Source organism: Pungitius pungitius, unplaced genomic scaffold (genome assembly GCF_949316345.1).
Source record: "Pungitius pungitius unplaced genomic scaffold, fPunPun2.1 scaffold_31, whole genome shotgun sequence".
Lineage (NCBI taxonomy): Eukaryota > Metazoa > Chordata > Actinopteri > Perciformes > Gasterosteidae > Pungitius > Pungitius pungitius.
In genome coordinates, this window is record NW_026909910.1 from 340792 (window position 1) to 355997 (window position 15206).

The following is a 15206-nucleotide window of genomic DNA, read 5'->3' on the forward strand; positions in this document are numbered from 1 at the left end:
CATGTTTATTGTTGTTTTAACGTTGGATATGAAAGGCATTTAGACAATATTATCAAACATGATTCCGTTTCATGGTTGCTAAATTAGTGTTGATCAACATTTAACAATTGGCATACTTTTGTTTGTAATTTAGCCGTTGAAATACAGGTGCTAACCAAACATGTTAGATTTACCAGTGAAGAAAAGTAAAGTTCCCTTTAGGTTTTAGGAACCTCTCTTGCCAATGCTAAGAACTGCTTCAATTTTAGAAAAAGAAACTTCTGATTATCTTTGACACGTTTTAAAGGATTAGGAAAAAGATGAAAAGCAGCTTACGGCCATACCTCTCTGGTTCCGCCCGATCTCGTCTGATCTCGGAAGCTAAGCAGAGCAGGGCCTGGTTAGTACCTGGATGGAAGACCGCCTGGGAATCCCAGGTGCCGTAAGCTTTTTCACTTCTCTCTCTGAAAGCCGCCCAGCGCCGTAGCTTGTACACCTACACAATTGTAAAAAGTTGATCACATTGTAGAAGAGATGCAATAGGAAGAAGATGAAAGGTGGCTTACGTCCATACCATCGTCAGGCCATTTGAGGTGGCGGGGACTGCAATGGCCATCCACCGATTGGCTGGGACTCCTGGGCGGGTCTTCTCTAGTCCATCCAATTTTCGCCATAGGATGTCACAGCCTTCTTTGCATACCCTTATTTAACCCACACAAAGATGCCAACGGCAGGCGTGACATAATTTTTTGACGCATTATAAAGGATTAGGAAAAAGATAAAAAGCAGCTTACGGCCATACCTCTCTGGTTCCGCCCGATCTCGTCTGATCTCGGAAGCTAAGCAGAGCAGGGCCTGGTTAGTACCTGGATGGAAGACCGCCTGGGAATCCCAGGTGCCGTAAGCTTTTTCACTTCTCTCTGAAAGCTGCAGAGCGCCGCAGATTGTACACCTACAAATTACAAAAAGTATATCACATTGTTGAAGAGATGCATGTTTATTGTTGTTTTAACGTTGGATATGAAAGGCATTTAGACAATATTATCAAACATGATTCCGTTTCATGGTTGCTAAATTAGTGTTGATCAACATTTAACAATTGGCATACTTTTGTTTGTAATTTAGCCGTTGAAATACAGGTGCTAACCAAACATGTTAGATTTACCAGTGAAGAAAAGTAAAGTTCCCTTTAGGTTTTAGGAACCTCTCTTGCCAATGCTAAGAACTGCTTCAATTTTAGAAAAAGAAACTTCTGATTATCTTTGACACGTTTTAAAGGATTAGGAAAAAGATAAAAAGCAGCTTACGGCCATACCTCTCTGGTTCCGCCCGATCTCGTCTGATCTCGGAAGCTAAGCAGAGCAGGGCCTGGTTAGTACCTGGATGGAAGACCGCCTGGGAATCCCAGGTGCCGTAAGCTTTTTCACTTCTCTCTCTGAAAGCCGCCCAGCGCCGTAGCTTGTACACCTACACAATTGTAAAAAGTTGATCACATTGTAGAAGAGATGCAATAGGAAGAAGATGAAAGGTGGCTTACGTCCATACCATCGTCAGGCCATTTGAGGTGGCGGGGACTGCAATGGCCATCCACCGATTGGCTGGGACTCCTGGGCGGGTCTTCTCTAGTCCATCCAATTTTCGCCATAGGATGTCACAGCCTTCTTTGCATACCCTTATTTAACCCACAAAAAGATGCCAACGGCAGGCGTGACATAATTTTTTGACGCATTATAAAGGATTAGGAAAAAGATAAAAAGCAGCTTACGGCCATACCTCTCTGGTTCCGCCCGATCTCGTCTGATCTCGGAAGCTAAGCAGAGCAGGGCCTGGTTAGTACCTGGATGGAAGACCGCCTGGGAATCCCAGGTGCCGTAAGCTTTTTCACTTCTCTCTGAAAGCTGCAGAGCGCCGCAGATTGTACACCTACAAATTACAAAAAGTATATCACATTGTTGAAGAGATGCATGTTTATTGTTGTTTTAACGTTGGATATGAAAGGCATTTAGACAATATTATCAAACATGATTCCGTTTCATGGTTGCTAAATTAGTGTTGATCAACATTTAACAATTGGCATACTTTTGTTTGTAATTTAGCCGTTGAAATACAGGTGCTAACCAAACATGTTAGATTTACCAGTGAAGAAAAGTAAAGTTCCCTTTAGGTTTTAGGAACCTCTCTTGCCAATGCTAAGAACTGCTTCAATTTTAGAAAAAGAAACTTCTGATTATCTTTGACACGTTTTAAAGGATTAGGAAAAAGATAAAAAGCAGCTTACGGCCATACCTCTCTGGTTCCGCCCGATCTCGTCTGATCTCGGAAGCTAAGCAGAGCAGGGCCTGGTTAGTACCTGGATGGAAGACCGCCTGGGAATCCCAGGTGCCGTAAGCTTTTTCACTTCTCTCTCTGAAAGCCGCCCAGCGCCGTAGCTTGTACACCTACACAATTGTAAAAAGTTGATCACATTGTAGAAGAGATGCAATAGGAAGAAGATGAAAGGTGGCTTACGTCCATACCATCGTCAGGCCATTTGAGGTGGCGGGGACTGCAATGGCCATCCACCGATTGGCTGGGACTCCTGGGCGGGTCTTCTCTAGTCCATCCAATTTTCGCCATAGGATGTCACAGCCTTCTTTGCATACCCTTATTTAACCCACAAAAAGATGCCAACGGCAGGCGTGACATAATTTTTTGACGCATTATAAAGGATTAGGAAAAAGATAAAAAGCAGCTTACGGCCATACCTCTCTGGTTCCGCCCGATCTCGTCTGATCTCGGAAGCTAAGCAGAGCAGGGCCTGGTTAGTACCTGGATCGAAGACCGCCTGGGAATCCCAGGTGCCGTAAGCTTTTTCACTTCTCTCTGAAAGCTGCAGAGCGCCGCAGATTGTACACCTACAAATTACAAAAAGTATATCACATTGTTGAAGAGATGCATGTTTATTGTTGTTTTAACGTTGGATATGAAAGGCATTTAGACAATATTATCAAACATGATTCCGTTTCATGGTTGCTAAATTAGTGTTGATCAACATTTAACAATTGGCATACTTTTGTTTGTAATTTAGCCGTTGAAATACAGGTGCTAACCAAACATGTTAGATTTACCAGTGAAGAAAAGTAAAGTTCCCTTTAGGTTTTAGGAACCTCTCTTGCCAATGCTAAGAACTGCTTCAATTTTAGAAAAAGAAACTTCTGATTATCTTTGACACGTTTTAAAGGATTAGGAAAAAGATGAAAAGCAGCTTACGGCCATACCTCTCTGGTTCCGCCCGATCTCGTCTGATCTCGGAAGCTAAGCAGAGCAGGGCCTGGTTAGTACCTGGATGGAAGACCGCCTGGGAATCCCAGGTGCCGTAAGCTTTTTCACTTCTCTCTCTGAAAGCCGCCCAGCGCCGCAGATTCTACACCTACACAATTGTAAAAAGTATTTCACATTGTAGAAGAGATGCAATAGGAAGAAGATGAAAGGTGGCTTACGTCCATACCATCGTCAGGCCATTTGAGGTGGCGGGGACTGCAATGGCCATCCACCGATTGGCTGGGACTCCTGGGCGGGTCTTCTCTAGTCCATCCAATTTTCGCCATAGGATGTCACAGCCTTCTTTGCATACCCTTATTTAACCCACAAAAAGATGCCAACGGCAGGCGTGACATAATTTTTTGACGCATTATAAAGGATTAGGAAAAAGATAAAAAGCAGCTTACGGCCATACCTCTCTGGTTCCGCCCGATCTCGTCTGATCTCGGAAGCTAAGCAGAGCAGGGCCTGGTTAGTACCTGGATGGAAGACCGCCTGGGAATCCCAGGTGCCGTAAGCTTTTTCACTTCTCTCTGAAAGCTGCAGAGCGCCGCAGATTGTACACCTACAAATTACAAAAAGTATATCACATTGTTGAAGAGATGCATGTTTATTGTTGTTTTAACGTTGGATATGAAAGGCATTTAGACAATATTATCAAACATGATTCCGTTTCATGGTTGCTAAATTAGTGTTGATCAACATTTAACAATTGGCATACTTTTGTTTGTAATTTAGCCGTTGAAATACAGGTGCTAACCAAACATGTTAGATTTACCAGTGAAGAAAAGTAAAGTTCCCTTTAGGTTTTAGGAACCTCTCTTGCCAATGCTAAGAACTGCTTCAATTTTAGAAAAAGAAACTTCTGATTATCTTTGACACGTTTTAAAGGATTAGGAAAAAGATGAAAAGCAGCTTACGGCCATACCTCTCTGGTTCCGCCCGATCTCGTCTGATCTCGGAAGCTAAGCAGAGCAGGGCCTGGTTAGTACCTGGATGGAAGACCGCCTGGGAATCCCAGGTGCCGTAAGCTTTTTCACTTCTCTCTCTGAAAGCCGCCCAGCGCCGTAGCTTGTACACCTACACAATTGTAAAAAGTTGATCACATTGTAGAAGAGATGCAATAGGAAGAAGATGAAAGGTGGCTTACGTCCATACCATCGTCAGGCCATTTGAGGTGGCGGGGACTGCAATGGCCATCCACCGATTGGCTGGGACTCCTGGGCGGGTCTTCTCTAGTCCATCCAATTTTCGCCATAGGATGTCACAGCCTTCTTTGCATACCCTTATTTAACCCACACAAAGATGCCAACGGCAGGCGTGACATAATTTTTTGACGCATTATAAAGGATTAGGAAAAAGATAAAAAGCAGCTTACGGCCATACCTCTCTGGTTCCGCCCGATCTCGTCTGATCTCGGAAGCTAAGCAGAGCAGGGCCTGGTTAGTACCTGGATGGAAGACCGCCTGGGAATCCCAGGTGCCGTAAGCTTTTTCACTTCTCTCTGAAAGCTGCAGAGCGCCGCAGATTGTACACCTACAAATTACAAAAAGTATATCACATTGTTGAAGAGATGCATGTTTATTGTTGTTTTAACGTTGGATATGAAAGGCATTTAGACAATATTATCAAACATGATTCCGTTTCATGGTTGCTAAATTAGTGTTGATCAACATTTAACAATTGGCATACTTTTGTTTGTAATTTAGCCGTTGAAATACAGGTGCTAACCAAACATGTTAGATTTACCAGTGAAGAAAAGTAAAGTTCCCTTTAGGTTTTAGGAACCTCTCTTGCCAATGCTAAGAACTGCTTCAATTTTAGAAAAAGAAACTTCTGATTATCTTTGACACGTTTTAAACGATTAGGAAAAAGATGAAAAGCAGCTTACGGCCATACCTCTCTGGTTCCGCCCGATCTCGTCTGATCTCGGAAGCTAAGCAGAGCAGGGCCTGGTTAGTACCTGGATGGAAGACCGCCTGGGAATCCCAGGTGCCGTAAGCTTTTTCACTTCTCTCTCTGAAAGCCGCCCAGCGCCGTAGCTTGTACACCTACACAATTGTAAAAAGTTGATCACATTGTAGAAGAGATGCAATAGGAAGAAGATGAAAGGTGGCTTACGTCCATACCATCGTCAGGCCATTTGAGGTGGCGGGGACTGCAATGGCCATCCACCGATTGGCTGGGACTCCTGGGCGGGTCTTCTCTAGTCCATCCAATTTTCGCCATAGGATGTCAAAGCCTTCTTTGCATACCCTTATTTAACCCACAAAAAGATGCCAACGGCAGGCGTGACATAATTTTTTGACGCATTATAAAGGATTAGGAAAAAGATAAAAAGCAGCTTACGGCCATACCTCTCTGGTTCCGCCCGATCTCGTCTGATCTCGGAAGCTAAGCAGAGCAGGGCCTGGTTAGTACCTGAATGGAAGACCGCCTGGGAATCCCAGGTGCCGTAAGCTTTTTCACTTCTCTCTCTGAAAGCCGCCCAGCGCCGTAGCTTGTACACCTACACAATTGTAAAAAGTTGATCACATTGTAGAAGAGATGCAATAGGAAGAAGATGAAAGGTGGCTTACGTCCATACCATCGTCAGGCCATTTGAGGTGGCGGGGACTGCAATGGCCATCCACCGATTGGCTGGGACTCCTGGGCGGGTCTTCTCTAGTCCATCCAATTTTCGCCATAGGATGTCACAGCCTTCTTTGCATACCCTTATTTAACCCACACAAAGATGCCAACGGCAGGCGTGACATAATTTTTTGACGCATTATAAAGGATTAGGAAAAAGATAAAAAGCAGCTTACGGCCATACCTCTCTGGTTCCGCCCGATCTCGTCTGATCTCGGAAGCTAAGCAGAGCAGGGCCTGGTTAGTACCTGGATGGAAGACCGCCTGGGAATCCCAGGTGCCGTAAGCTTTTTCACTTCTCTCTGAAAGCTGCAGAGCGCCGCAGATTGTACACCTACAAATTACAAAAAGTATATCACATTGTTGAAGAGATGCATGTTTATTGTTGTTTTAACGTTGGATATGAAAGGCATTTAGACAATATTATCAAACATGATTCCGTTTCATGGTTGCTAAATTAGTGTTGATCAACATTTAACAATTGGCATACTTTTGTTTGTAATTTAGCCGTTGAAATACAGGTGCTAACCAAACATGTTAGATTTACCAGTGAAGAAAAGTAAAGTTCCCTTTAGGTTTTAGGAACCTCTCTTGCCAATGCTAAGAACTGCTTCAATTTTAGAAAAAGAAACTTCTGATTATCTTTGACACGTTTTAAAGGATTAGGAAAAAGATGAAAAGCAGCTTACGGCCATACCTCTCTGGTTCCGCCCGATCTCGTCTGATCTCGGAAGCTAAGCAGAGCAGGGCCTGGTTAGTACCTGGATGGAAGACCGCCTGGGAATCCCAGGTGCCGTAAGCTTTTTCACTTCTCTCTGAAAGCTGCAGAGCGCCGCAGATTGTACACCTACAAATTACAAAAAGTATATCACATTGTTGAAGAGATGCATGTTTATTGTTGTTTTAACGTTGGATATGAAAGGCATTTAGACAATATTATCAAACATGATTCCGTTTCATGGTTGCTAAATTAGTGTTGATCAACATTTAACAATTGGCATACTTTTGTTTGTAATTTAGCCGTTGAAATACAGGTGCTAACCAAACATGTTAGATTTACCAGTGAAGAAAAGTAAAGTTCCCTTTAGGTTTTAGGAACCTCTCTTGCCAATGCTAAGAACTGCTTCAATTTTAGAAAAAGAAACTTCTGATTATCTTTGACACGTTTTAAAGGATTAGGAAAAAGATAAAAAGCAGCTTACGGCCATACCTCTCTGGTTCCGCCCGATCTCGTCTGATCTCGGAAGCTAAGCAGAGCAGGGCCTGGTTAGTACCTGGATGGAAGACCGCCTGGGAATCCCAGGTGCCGTAAGCTTTTTCACTTCTCTCTCTGAAAGCCGCCCAGCGCCGTAGCTTGTACACCTACACAATTGTAAAAAGTTGATCACATTGTAGAAGAGATGCAATAGGAAGAAGATGAAAGGTGGCTTACGTCCATACCATCGTCAGGCCATTTGAGGTGGCGGGGACTGCAATGGCCATCCACCGATTGGCTGGGACTCCTGGGCGGGTCTTCTCTAGTCCATCCAATTTTCGCCATAGGATGTCACAGCCTTCTTTGCATACCCTTATTTAACCCACACAAAGATGCCAACGGCAGGCGTGACATAATTTTTTGACGCATTATAAAGGATTAGGAAAAAGATAAAAAGCAGCTTACGGCCATACCTCTCTGGTTCCGCCCGATCTCGTCTGATCTCGGAAGCTAAGCAGAGCAGGGCCTGGTTAGTACCTGGATGGAAGACCGCCTGGGAATCCCAGGTGCCGTAAGCTTTTTCACTTCTCTCTGAAAGCTGCAGAGCGCCGCAGATTGTACACCTACAAATTACAAAAAGTATATCACATTGTTGAAGAGATGCATGTTTATTGTTGTTTTAACGTTGGATATGAAAGGCATTTAGACAATATTATCAAACATGATTCCGTTTCATGGTTGCTAAATTAGTGTTGATCAACATTTAACAATTGGCATACTTTTGTTTGTAATTTAGCCGTTGAAATACAGGTGCTAACCAAACATGTTAGATTTACCAGTGAAGAAAAGTAAAGTTCCCTTTAGGTTTTAGGAACCTCTCTTGCCAATGCTAAGAACTGCTTCAATTTTAGAAAAAGAAACTTCTGATTATCTTTGACACGTTTTAAAGGATTAGGAAAAAGATGAAAAGCAGCTTACGGCCATACCTCTCTGGTTCCGCCCGATCTCGTCTGATCTCGGAAGCTAAGCAGAGCAGGGCCTGGTTAGTACCTGGATGGAAGACCGCCTGGGAATCCCAGGTGCCGTAAGCTTTTTCACTTCTCTCTGAAAACTGCAGAGCGCCGCAGATTGTACACCTACAAATTACAAAAAGTATATCACATTGTTGAAGAGATGCATGTTTATTGTTGTTTTAACGTTGGATATGAAAGGCATTTAGACAATAATATCAAACATGATTCCGTTTCATGGTTGCTAAATTAGTGTTGATCAACATTTAACAATTGGCATACTTTTGTTTGTAATTTAGCCGTTGAAATACAGGTGCTAACCAAACATGTTAGATTTACCAGTGAAGAAAAGTAAAGTTCCCTTTAGGTTTTAGGAACCTCTCTTGCCAATGCTAAGAACTGCTTCAATTTTAGAAAAAGAAACTTCTGATTATCTTTGACACGTTTTAAAGGATTAGGAAAAAGATAAAAAGCAGCTTACGGCCATACCTCTCTGGTTCCGCCCAATCTCGTCTGATCTCGGAAGCTAAGCAGAGCAGGGCCTGGTTAGTACCTGGATGGAAGACCGCCTGGGAATCCCAGGTGCCGTAAGCTTTTTCACTTCTCTCTCTGAAAGCCGCCCAGCGCCGTAGCTTGTACACCTACACAATTGTAAAAAGTTGATCACATTGTAGAAGAGATGCAATAGGAAGAAGATGAAAGGTGGCTTACGTCCATACCATCGTCAGGCCATTTGAGGTGGCGGGGACTGCAATGGCCATCCACCGATTGGCTGGGACTCCTGGGCGGGTCTTCTCTAGTCCATCCAATTTTCGCCATAGGATGTCACAGCCTTCTTTGCATACCCTTATTTAACCCACACAAAGATGCCAACGGCAGGCGTGACATAATTTTTTGACGCATTATAAAGGATTAGGAAAAAGATAAAAAGCAGCTTACGGCCATACCTCTCTGGTTCCGCCCGATCTCGTCTGATCTCGGAAGCTAAGCAGAGCAGGGCCTGGTTAGTACCTGGATGGAAGACCGCCTGGGAATCCCAGGTGCCGTAAGCTTTTTCACTTCTCTCTGAAAGCTGCAGAGCGCCGCAGATTGTACACCTACAAATTACAAAAAGTATATCACATTGTTGAAGAGATGCATGTTTATTGTTGTTTTAACGTTGGATATGAAAGGCATTTAGACAATATTATCAAACATGATTCCGTTTCATGGTTGCTAAATTAGTGTTGATCAACATTTAACAATTGGCATACTTTTGTTTGTAATTTAGCCGTTGAAATACAGGTGCTAACCAAACATGTTAGATTTACCAGTGAAGAAAAGTAAAGTTCCCTTTAGGTTTTAGGAACCTCTCTTGCCAATGCTAAGAACTGCTTCAATTTTAGAAAAAGAAACTTCTGATTATCTTTGACACGTTTTAAACGATTAGGAAAAAGATGAAAAGCAGCTTACGGCCATACCTCTCTGGTTCCGCCCGATCTCGTCTGATCTCGGAAGCTAAGCAGAGCAGGGCCTGGTTAGTACCTGGATGGAAGACCGCCTGGGAATCCCAGGTGCCGTAAGCTTTTTCACTTCTCTCTCTGAAAGCCGCCCAGCGCCGTAGCTTGTACACCTACACAATTGTAAAAAGTTGATCACATTGTAGAAGAGATGCAATAGGAAGAAGATGAAAGGTGGCTTACGTCCATACCATCGTCAGGCCATTTGAGGTGGCGGGGACTGCAATGGCCATCCACCGATTGGCTGGGACTCCTGGGCGGGTCTTCTCTAGTCCATCCAATTTTCGCCATAGGATGTCACAGCCTTCTTTGCATACCCTTATTTAACCCACACAAAGATGCCAACGGCAGGCGTGACATAATTTTTTGACGCATTATAAAGGATTAGGAAAAAGATAAAAAGCAGCTTACGGCCATACCTCTCTGGTTCCGCCCGATCTCGTCTGATCTCGGAAGCTAAGCAGAGCAGGGCCTGGTTAGTACCTGGATCGAAGACCGCCTGGGAATCCCAGGTGCCGTAAGCTTTTTCACTTCTCTCTCTGAAAGCCGCCCAGCGCCGTAGCTTGTACACCTACACAATTGTAAAAAGTTGATCACATTGTAGAAGAGATGCAATAGGAAGAAGATGAAAGGTGGCTTACGTCCATACCATCGTCAGGCCATTTGAGGTGGCGGGGACTGCAATGGCCATCCACCGATTGGCTGGGACTCCTGGGCGGGTCTTCTCTAGTCCATCCAATTTTCGCCATAGGATGTCAAAGCCGTCTTTGCATACCCTTATTTAACCCACAAAAAGATGCCAACGGCAGGCGTGACATAATTTTTTGACGCATTATAAAGGATTAGGAAAAAGATAAAAAGCAGCTTACGGCCATACCTCTCTGGTTCCGCCCGATCTCGTCTGATCTCGGAAGCTAAGCAGAGCAGGGCCTGGTTAGTACCTGGATGGAAGACCGCCTGGGAATCCCAGGTGCCGTAAGCTTTTTCACTTCTCTCTGAAAGCTGCAGAGCGCCGCAGATTGTACACCTACAAATTACAAAAAGTATATCACATTGTTGAAGAGATGCATGTTTATTGTTGTTTTAACGTTGGATATGAAAGGCATTTAGACAATATTATCAAACATGATTCCGTTTCATGGTTGCTAAATTAGTGTTGATCAACATTTAACAATTGGCATACTTTTGTTTGTAATTTAGCCGTTGAAATACAGGTGCTAACCAAACATGTTAGATTTACCAGTGAAGAAAAGTAAAGTTCCCTTTAGGTTTTAGGAACCTCTCTTGCCAATGCTAAGAACTGCTTCAATTTTAGAAAAAGAAACTTCTGATTATCTTTGACACGTTTTAAAGGATTAGGAAAAAGATAAAAAGCAGCTTACGGCCATACCTCTCTGGTTCCGCCCGATCTCGTCTGATCTCGGAAGCTAAGCAGAGCAGGGCCTGGTTAGTACCTGGATGGAAGACCGCCTGGGAATCCCAGGTGCCGTAAGCTTTTTCACTTCTCTCTCTGAAAGCCGCCCAGCGCCGTAGCTTGTACACCTACACAATTGTAAAAAGTTGATCACATTGTAGAAGAGATGCAATAGGAAGAAGATGAAAGGTGGCTTACGTCCATACCATCGTCAGGCCATTTGAGGTGGCGGGGACTGCAATGGCCATCCACCGATTGGCTGGGACTCCTGGGCGGGTCTTCTCTAGTCCATCCAATTTTCGCCATAGGATGTCACAGCCTTCTTTGCATACCCTTATTTAACCCACACAAAGATGCCAACGGCAGGCGTGACATAATTTTTTGACGCATTATAAAGGATTAGGAAAAAGATAAAAAGCAGCTTACGGCCATACCTCTCTGGTTCCGCCCGATCTCGTCTGATCTCGGAAGCTAAGCAGAGCAGGGCCTGGTTAGTACCTGGATCGAAGACCGCCTGGGAATCCCAGGCGCCGTAAGCTTTTTCACTTCTCTCTGAAAGCTGCAGAGCGCCGCAGATTGTACACCTACAAATTACAAAAAGTATATCACATTGTTGAAGAGATGCATGTTTATTGTTGTTTTAACGTTGGATATGAAAGGCATTTAGACAATATTATCAAACATGATTCCGTTTCATGGTTGCTAAATTAGTGTTGATCAACATTTAACAATTGGCATACTTTTGTTTGTAATTTAGCCGTTGAAATACAGGTGCTAACCAAACATGTTAGATTTACCAGTGAAGAAAAGTAAAGTTCCCTTTAGGTTTTAGGAACCTCTCTTGCCAATGCTAAGAACTGCTTCAATTTTAGAAAAAGAAACTTCTGATTATCTTTGACACGTTTTAAAGGATTAGGAAAAAGATGAAAAGCAGCTTACGGCCATACCTCTCTGGTTCCGCCCGATCTCGTCTGATCTCGGAAGCTAAGCAGAGCAGGGCCTGGTTAGTACCTGGATGGAAGACCGCCTGGGAATCCCAGGTGCCGTAAGCTTTTTCACTTCTCTCTGAAAACTGCAGAGCGCCGCAGATTGTACACCTACAAATTACAAAAAGTATATCACATTGTTGAAGAGATGCATGTTTATTGTTGTTTTAACGTTGGATATGAAAGGCATTTAGACAATAATATCAAACATGATTCCGTTTCATGGTTGCTAAATTAGTGTTGATCAACATTTAACAATTGGCATACTTTTGTTTGTAATTTAGCCGTTGAAATACAGGTGCTAACCAAACATGTTAGATTTACCAGTGAAGAAAAGTAAAGTTCCCTTTAGGTTTTAGGAACCTCTCTTGCCAATGCTAAGAACTGCTTCAATTTTAGAAAAAGAAACTTCTGATTATCTTTGACACGTTTTAAAGGATTAGGAAAAAGATAAAAAGCAGCTTACGGCCATACCTCTCTGGTTCCGCCCAATCTCGTCTGATCTCGGAAGCTAAGCAGAGCAGGGCCTGGTTAGTACCTGGATGGAAGACCGCCTGGGAATCCCAGGTGCCGTAAGCTTTTTCACTTCTCTCTCTGAAAGCCGCCCAGCGCCGTAGCTTGTACACCTACACAATTGTAAAAAGTTGATCACATTGTAGAAGAGATGCAATAGGAAGAAGATGAAAGGTGGCTTACGTCCATACCATCGTCAGGCCATTTGAGGTGGCGGGGACTGCAATGGCCATCCACCGATTGGCTGGGACTCCTGGGCGGGTCTTCTCTAGTCCATCCAATTTTCGCCATAGGATGTCACAGCCTTCTTTGCATACCCTTATTTAACCCACACAAAGATGCCAACGGCAGGCGTGACATAATTTTTTGACGCATTATAAAGGATTAGGAAAAAGATAAAAAGCAGCTTACGGCCATACCTCTCTGGTTCCGCCCGATCTCGTCTGATCTCGGAAGCTAAGCAGAGCAGGGCCTGGTTAGTACCTGGATGGAAGACCGCCTGGGAATCCCAGGTGCCGTAAGCTTTTTCACTTCTCTCTGAAAGCTGCAGAGCGCCGCAGATTGTACACCTACAAATTACAAAAAGTATATCACATTGTTGAAGAGATGCATGTTTATTGTTGTTTTAACGTTGGATATGAAAGGCATTTAGACAATATTATCAAACATGATTCCGTTTCATGGTTGCTAAATTAGTGTTGATCAACATTTAACAATTGGCATACTTTTGTTTGTAATTTAGCCGTTGAAATACAGGTGCTAACCAAACATGTTAGATTTACCAGTGAAGAAAAGTAAAGTTCCCTTTAGGTTTTAGGAACCTCTCTTGCCAATGCTAAGAACTGCTTCAATTTTAGAAAAAGAAACTTCTGATTATCTTTGACACGTTTTAAACGATTAGGAAAAAGATGAAAAGCAGCTTACGGCCATACCTCTCTGGTTCCGCCCGATCTCGTCTGATCTCGGAAGCTAAGCAGAGCAGGGCCTGGTTAGTACCTGGATGGAAGACCGCCTGGGAATCCCAGGTGCCGTAAGCTTTTTCACTTCTCTCTCTGAAAGCCGCCCAGCGCCGTAGCTTGTACACCTACACAATTGTAAAAAGTTGATCACATTGTAGAAGAGATGCAATAGGAAGAAGATGAAAGGTGGCTTACGTCCATACCATCGTCAGGCCATTTGAGGTGGCGGGGACTGCAATGGCCATCCACCGATTGGCTGGGACTCCTGGGCGGGTCTTCTCTAGTCCATCCAATTTTCGCCATAGGATGTCACAGCCTTCTTTGCATACCCTTATTTAACCCACACAAAGATGCCAACGGCAGGCGTGACATAATTTTTTGACGCATTATAAAGGATTAGGAAAAAGATAAAAAGCAGCTTACGGCCATACCTCTCTGGTTCCGCCCGATCTCGTCTGATCTCGGAAGCTAAGCAGAGCAGGGCCTGGTTAGTACCTGGATCGAAGACCGCCTGGGAATCCCAGGTGCCGTAAGCTTTTTCACTTCTCTCTCTGAAAGCCGCCCAGCGCCGTAGCTTGTACACCTACACAATTGTAAAAAGTTGATCACATTGTAGAAGAGATGCAATAGGAAGAAGATGAAAGGTGGCTTACGTCCATACCATCGTCAGGCCATTTGAGGTGGCGGGGACTGCAATGGCCATCCACCGATTGGCTGGGACTCCTGGGCGGGTCTTCTCTAGTCCATCCAATTTTCGCCATAGGATGTCAAAGCCGTCTTTGCATACCCTTATTTAACCCACAAAAAGATGCCAACGGCAGGCGTGACATAATTTTTTGACGCATTATAAAGGATTAGGAAAAAGATAAAAAGCAGCTTACGGCCATACCTCTCTGGTTCCGCCCGATCTCGTCTGATCTCGGAAGCTAAGCAGAGCAGGGCCTGGTTAGTACCTGGATGGAAGACCGCCTGGGAATCCCAGGTGCCGTAAGCTTTTTCACTTCTCTCTGAAAGCTGCAGAGCGCCGCAGATTGTACACCTACAAATTACAAAAAGTATATCACATTGTTGAAGAGATGCATGTTTATTGTTGTTTTAACGTTGGATATGAAAGGCATTTAGACAATATTATCAAACATGATTCCGTTTCATGGTTGCTAAATTAGTGTTGATCAACATTTAACAATTGGCATACTTTTGTTTGTAATTTAGCCGTTGAAATACAGGTGCTAACCAAACATGTTAGATTTACCAGTGAAGAAAAGTAAAGTTCCCTTTAGGTTTTAGGAACCTCTCTTGCCAATGCTAAGAACTGCTTCAATTTTAGAAAAAGAAACTTCTGATTATCTTTGACACGTTTTAAAGGATTAGGAAAAAGATAAAAAGCAGCTTACGGCCATACCTCTCTGGTTCCGCCCGATCTCGTCTGATCTCGGAAGCTAAGCAGAGCAGGGCCTGGTTAGTACCTGGATGGAAGACCGCCTGGGAATCCCAGGTGCCGTAAGCTTTTTCACTTCTCTCTCTGAAAGCCGCCCAGCGCCGTAGCTTGTACACCTACACAATTGTAAAAAGTTGATCACATTGTAGAAGAGATGCAATAGGAAGAAGATGAAAGGTGGCTTACGTCCATACCATCGTCAGGCCATTTGAGGTGGCGGGGACTGCAATGGCCATCCACCGATTGGCTGGGACTCCTGGGCGGGTCTTCTCTAGTCCATCC

The 15206-nt window shown here is 43.8% G+C and overlaps 31 non-coding genes across 31 annotated transcripts; all 31 read left to right on the forward strand.

The window, feature by feature from the left end:
- The first annotated feature begins 309 nt into the window (after positions 1-309).
- LOC134123555 (5S ribosomal RNA) lies at positions 310-428 on the forward strand. Its single transcript, XR_009955041.1, has one exon. It is a non-coding gene; the product is annotated as a 5S ribosomal RNA (ribosomal RNA).
- Positions 429-767: 339 nt separating this feature from the next.
- Positions 768-886, forward strand: LOC134123556 (5S ribosomal RNA). The gene has a single exon (XR_009955042.1). It is a non-coding gene; the product is annotated as a 5S ribosomal RNA (ribosomal RNA).
- A 394-nt stretch (positions 887-1280) lies between these two features.
- Positions 1281-1399, forward strand: LOC134123557 (5S ribosomal RNA). The gene has a single exon (XR_009955043.1). It is a non-coding gene; the product is annotated as a 5S ribosomal RNA (ribosomal RNA).
- A 339-nt stretch (positions 1400-1738) lies between these two features.
- Positions 1739-1857, forward strand: LOC134123558 (5S ribosomal RNA). Its single transcript, XR_009955044.1, has one exon. It is a non-coding gene; the product is annotated as a 5S ribosomal RNA (ribosomal RNA).
- A 394-nt stretch (positions 1858-2251) lies between these two features.
- Positions 2252-2370, forward strand: LOC134123559 (5S ribosomal RNA). The gene has a single exon (XR_009955045.1). It is a non-coding gene; the product is annotated as a 5S ribosomal RNA (ribosomal RNA).
- A 339-nt stretch (positions 2371-2709) lies between these two features.
- Positions 2710-2828, forward strand: LOC134123116 (5S ribosomal RNA). Its single transcript, XR_009954625.1, has one exon. It is a non-coding gene; the product is annotated as a 5S ribosomal RNA (ribosomal RNA).
- Positions 2829-3222: 394 nt separating this feature from the next.
- LOC134123560 (5S ribosomal RNA) lies at positions 3223-3341 on the forward strand. Its single transcript, XR_009955046.1, has one exon. It is a non-coding gene; the product is annotated as a 5S ribosomal RNA (ribosomal RNA).
- A 339-nt stretch (positions 3342-3680) lies between these two features.
- On the forward strand, positions 3681-3799 carry LOC134123561 (5S ribosomal RNA). The gene has a single exon (XR_009955047.1). It is a non-coding gene; the product is annotated as a 5S ribosomal RNA (ribosomal RNA).
- A 394-nt stretch (positions 3800-4193) lies between these two features.
- On the forward strand, positions 4194-4312 carry LOC134123562 (5S ribosomal RNA). The gene has a single exon (XR_009955048.1). It is a non-coding gene; the product is annotated as a 5S ribosomal RNA (ribosomal RNA).
- Positions 4313-4651: 339 nt separating this feature from the next.
- LOC134123563 (5S ribosomal RNA) lies at positions 4652-4770 on the forward strand. Its single transcript, XR_009955049.1, has one exon. It is a non-coding gene; the product is annotated as a 5S ribosomal RNA (ribosomal RNA).
- Positions 4771-5164: 394 nt separating this feature from the next.
- Positions 5165-5283, forward strand: LOC134123564 (5S ribosomal RNA). Its single transcript, XR_009955050.1, has one exon. It is a non-coding gene; the product is annotated as a 5S ribosomal RNA (ribosomal RNA).
- Positions 5284-5622: 339 nt separating this feature from the next.
- LOC134123009 (5S ribosomal RNA) lies at positions 5623-5741 on the forward strand. The gene has a single exon (XR_009954518.1). It is a non-coding gene; the product is annotated as a 5S ribosomal RNA (ribosomal RNA).
- Positions 5742-6080: 339 nt separating this feature from the next.
- Positions 6081-6199, forward strand: LOC134123566 (5S ribosomal RNA). Its single transcript, XR_009955052.1, has one exon. It is a non-coding gene; the product is annotated as a 5S ribosomal RNA (ribosomal RNA).
- A 394-nt stretch (positions 6200-6593) lies between these two features.
- LOC134123567 (5S ribosomal RNA) lies at positions 6594-6712 on the forward strand. The gene has a single exon (XR_009955053.1). It is a non-coding gene; the product is annotated as a 5S ribosomal RNA (ribosomal RNA).
- A 394-nt stretch (positions 6713-7106) lies between these two features.
- LOC134123568 (5S ribosomal RNA) lies at positions 7107-7225 on the forward strand. Its single transcript, XR_009955054.1, has one exon. It is a non-coding gene; the product is annotated as a 5S ribosomal RNA (ribosomal RNA).
- A 339-nt stretch (positions 7226-7564) lies between these two features.
- LOC134123569 (5S ribosomal RNA) lies at positions 7565-7683 on the forward strand. The gene has a single exon (XR_009955055.1). It is a non-coding gene; the product is annotated as a 5S ribosomal RNA (ribosomal RNA).
- Positions 7684-8077: 394 nt separating this feature from the next.
- On the forward strand, positions 8078-8196 carry LOC134123570 (5S ribosomal RNA). The gene has a single exon (XR_009955056.1). It is a non-coding gene; the product is annotated as a 5S ribosomal RNA (ribosomal RNA).
- Positions 8197-8590: 394 nt separating this feature from the next.
- On the forward strand, positions 8591-8709 carry LOC134123095 (5S ribosomal RNA). The gene has a single exon (XR_009954604.1). It is a non-coding gene; the product is annotated as a 5S ribosomal RNA (ribosomal RNA).
- Positions 8710-9048: 339 nt separating this feature from the next.
- LOC134123571 (5S ribosomal RNA) lies at positions 9049-9167 on the forward strand. Its single transcript, XR_009955057.1, has one exon. It is a non-coding gene; the product is annotated as a 5S ribosomal RNA (ribosomal RNA).
- Positions 9168-9561: 394 nt separating this feature from the next.
- Positions 9562-9680, forward strand: LOC134123572 (5S ribosomal RNA). The gene has a single exon (XR_009955058.1). It is a non-coding gene; the product is annotated as a 5S ribosomal RNA (ribosomal RNA).
- A 339-nt stretch (positions 9681-10019) lies between these two features.
- LOC134123117 (5S ribosomal RNA) lies at positions 10020-10138 on the forward strand. Its single transcript, XR_009954626.1, has one exon. It is a non-coding gene; the product is annotated as a 5S ribosomal RNA (ribosomal RNA).
- Positions 10139-10477: 339 nt separating this feature from the next.
- On the forward strand, positions 10478-10596 carry LOC134123573 (5S ribosomal RNA). The gene has a single exon (XR_009955059.1). It is a non-coding gene; the product is annotated as a 5S ribosomal RNA (ribosomal RNA).
- A 394-nt stretch (positions 10597-10990) lies between these two features.
- On the forward strand, positions 10991-11109 carry LOC134123574 (5S ribosomal RNA). The gene has a single exon (XR_009955060.1). It is a non-coding gene; the product is annotated as a 5S ribosomal RNA (ribosomal RNA).
- A 339-nt stretch (positions 11110-11448) lies between these two features.
- LOC134123126 (5S ribosomal RNA) lies at positions 11449-11567 on the forward strand. Its single transcript, XR_009954635.1, has one exon. It is a non-coding gene; the product is annotated as a 5S ribosomal RNA (ribosomal RNA).
- Positions 11568-11961: 394 nt separating this feature from the next.
- LOC134123575 (5S ribosomal RNA) lies at positions 11962-12080 on the forward strand. The gene has a single exon (XR_009955061.1). It is a non-coding gene; the product is annotated as a 5S ribosomal RNA (ribosomal RNA).
- Positions 12081-12474: 394 nt separating this feature from the next.
- Positions 12475-12593, forward strand: LOC134123096 (5S ribosomal RNA). Its single transcript, XR_009954605.1, has one exon. It is a non-coding gene; the product is annotated as a 5S ribosomal RNA (ribosomal RNA).
- Positions 12594-12932: 339 nt separating this feature from the next.
- Positions 12933-13051, forward strand: LOC134123577 (5S ribosomal RNA). The gene has a single exon (XR_009955063.1). It is a non-coding gene; the product is annotated as a 5S ribosomal RNA (ribosomal RNA).
- Positions 13052-13445: 394 nt separating this feature from the next.
- Positions 13446-13564, forward strand: LOC134123578 (5S ribosomal RNA). Its single transcript, XR_009955064.1, has one exon. It is a non-coding gene; the product is annotated as a 5S ribosomal RNA (ribosomal RNA).
- Positions 13565-13903: 339 nt separating this feature from the next.
- LOC134123119 (5S ribosomal RNA) lies at positions 13904-14022 on the forward strand. Its single transcript, XR_009954628.1, has one exon. It is a non-coding gene; the product is annotated as a 5S ribosomal RNA (ribosomal RNA).
- A 339-nt stretch (positions 14023-14361) lies between these two features.
- Positions 14362-14480, forward strand: LOC134123579 (5S ribosomal RNA). Its single transcript, XR_009955065.1, has one exon. It is a non-coding gene; the product is annotated as a 5S ribosomal RNA (ribosomal RNA).
- A 394-nt stretch (positions 14481-14874) lies between these two features.
- On the forward strand, positions 14875-14993 carry LOC134123580 (5S ribosomal RNA). Its single transcript, XR_009955066.1, has one exon. It is a non-coding gene; the product is annotated as a 5S ribosomal RNA (ribosomal RNA).
- Positions 14994-15206: the final 213 nt, after the last annotated feature.